Source organism: Asparagus officinalis, chromosome 3 (assembly GCF_001876935.1).
Source record: "Asparagus officinalis chromosome 3, Aspof.V1, whole genome shotgun sequence".
Classification (NCBI taxonomy): domain Eukaryota; kingdom Viridiplantae; phylum Streptophyta; class Magnoliopsida; order Asparagales; family Asparagaceae; genus Asparagus; species Asparagus officinalis.
Window position 1 is genome coordinate 56,352,929 of NC_033796.1, and position 2,785 is coordinate 56,355,713.

At 36.1% G+C, this 2,785-nt stretch overlaps 1 long non-coding RNA gene across 1 annotated transcript; it reads right to left on the reverse strand.

The window, feature by feature from the left end:
• LOC109832297 lies at positions 366 to 1,036 on the reverse strand. The gene is made up of 2 exons (XR_002244690.1): positions 989 to 1,036; positions 366 to 751 (listed from the first exon to the last, which is right to left on the reverse strand). It is a non-coding gene; the product is annotated as an uncharacterized LOC109832297 (long non-coding RNA).

Sequence of the window (2,785 nt, forward strand, 5' to 3'; positions counted from 1 at the left end):
CATGATTTGCGTCGGCAAAAGTGTAGCTTTTAGCGACGCTCTATTCTGCGTCGCTAAAAGTATACTTTTGCCAACGCAAATCATGTGTCGTCAAATATTAGATTTTTAGCGACGCTACATTCCGCGTCGCTAAAAGTGTATTTTTGCCGACGCAAGATTGCGTCGCTAAAAGATATTACTTTTGGTGACAAAATATGTCGTCGGCAAAAGTGTTACATTTAGCGACTAAATATAGCGTCGGCAAAAGTATTACTTTTACTGACGCTTATCGACACTAATTTGCATCGCCAAAAATAATACATTCTCTATCAAATACAAGCCTACACTAAATCTGAACATCCACAAAAAAGTTGATCGCATTCACATCAACATAAAAGTCTATTTTTCCATTTCCCCTTGAGTGCTAAAAGCGTTAATTTACAAACTTCCTCTTGCATACCCAAGTACATAAAGTCTCTCAAAAACAGATTACATCAAGAAAACTAGAAACAACAATATCAAATTTGTATCATTAATTACAAAGAACAAATGGATTTGAGGAAGAACATGACCCAGTTTAGATAGTGCATCTGCAACAGTGTTTGCCTCTCGCATACAGTGTAGAACAGGAACTTCTTTGTAGGAATGTCAGAAGCCTTAGGTTGGCACTGGGAAAAAAATTTATACCTAAAGTATTTCAGCAGGTCAGCAGAAAATAAAGGGTTTCCTGATGACTAAAGGTAACCTCATCAAGGAAGAGGATGAGCAAAGCCTACAGCATATACAACAAGAGGGAGGAAATTATACATGTTGTTAGTTAGCCAACATCTAGAATCCTTTGTTAGAAAGAATGAGAACATAGCATCTAAATCTATTAACGGCAAGCAAAAATCACTAAACCAGTCATCCAATTTAATTTATGCATTCAACCAAATTGTAGGTGGTTATATGTATAAAATATGTCAGCCTCCTAAATGTATATGGATTATATATAATTAAACAAACACACCTTGCAAAGTGCATGATACTCCTTCTGGAGACGTTTCAAACAAGCTCTATGTGCCATCAGCTATAGGTACTCTCAGAATGAAGCTCCAAACAATGCTTTTATCCTCAACCAGTAAAGCTCTTAATATGCCTCAGCTTATTCTGCTGAACAACAATCTAAACCTGCAATATGCAATATAAGAAGAAATTAAAGGTACATAAAAATGGAACCTTTTTCAGCAGACTGAAGTCAGCATATATTCACTTGCATAGCTATATAAGCATAGAGGACACTGTAAGCAGTAGAAAATTTTGGCCAAAGAAATCAAACAAATGCTCTCCCAATGGTGGAAGCATGCACCAATAACTAGGAAGTTCTATTGTAGCATGCCTTAGCTATCATGATGTGATCATTTTTATACAATAAGGAAAAATAATTGCCTAATCTAAAGTTGGACAAGAAGCCAATTGGTTTACAAACATTACTTGCATATTTTGAAGGCTTTTTGTGTCCTATGATTTCTTGACAGCAACCAGAGCCAGCATAACATGCAGGCATAAAAATGGGCTTACAATTATGGTTACAGGTTAGAACTTGATTTACCTCTGAAGTGGAATTATAACAACATAAATGAAGAAAGGAATAGAAAAGAGATAGCATCAAATTTCAGTAAAGTTTTAGGTACTAAAAATCCAAAGAAAAAGAGTAGTTGCAGTTTTAGGTATTAAACCAGTCGTTTTAATATATTAACACTCCTCTCTAAAGATTGGACCAGATTCATTAACACCCCATATTCATGTCAGACAAGAACTTTCTTGGTCACACACATTTCAGATGCCCATTAATAAAGTATCTAAGTTACAGATGCGCTGCAATGATGATAAATATGATGCTGACCTTTTCCATAAAATCTTCTGCATACCTAACTGCATACCTAACTGCATACCTAACTGGTTGAATTTTCATTTAGTTTCCAAAGACACTTAGTAAACACATGAGCATTGGAACAAGCATATATTACGAAATATTTATTATCATTTACCTTTGACGTTGAAGTGGGTTTCTGTTTGAAAGGTTTGACAACATTACATTCTTCAGTGGATGCGGAATGGCCATTTGTAATAAATACACACTTCAGTGCAGATTACCGAGACACGAAAATGGAAGATAAGGAGGTTTATATTACAAAGACTGGAATGTACAACCTACAATTCAGGAATAGCAACAACTAGGAGAGTATCGGCAGGTAAGGGATCAGGAATAGCATCCTCAAGAGGAGCAACAGCATATAGGGGAGTAGCAACATTATCAAGAGGAGGGGGAGAAGCAGGTACATCATCTTCAAGGGGGAGGGGAAACAATAACTACATAGGGAGCATCAACAATATTGTCAAGAGGAGGGGGGAGAAGCAGGGACGTTGGGAGCAACAACAATTATCAACGGGAGCAGCAACATTAGGACCATTTGGTGCACCTAATACACAATAAAGTTCAACCCTCTCACATGAAACAGGGACTCAACAACAAGCAAATCAATCATCAACGTCAATAGGGTTTGGCAGTGTGGTTTGGAAATGAATGTTCTGATCAAGTTGTATTTTTTTAGAAATGGGATGTGATATAGCCATTTACTGTACATAGCAATTTTTTTAGATATGGTATATGGTATATATACAGTTAAGTAAGCCATCAAATTATGTTTTGTGTGTGATAGTATTTCATGTATATGGCATTTTGTTAACTTTTGGCCATGTGAAAACCATGTGTCCATAATGTAAAACTCAAAAAGAAGTTATTTTCAATGAATGGAAGGTTTAT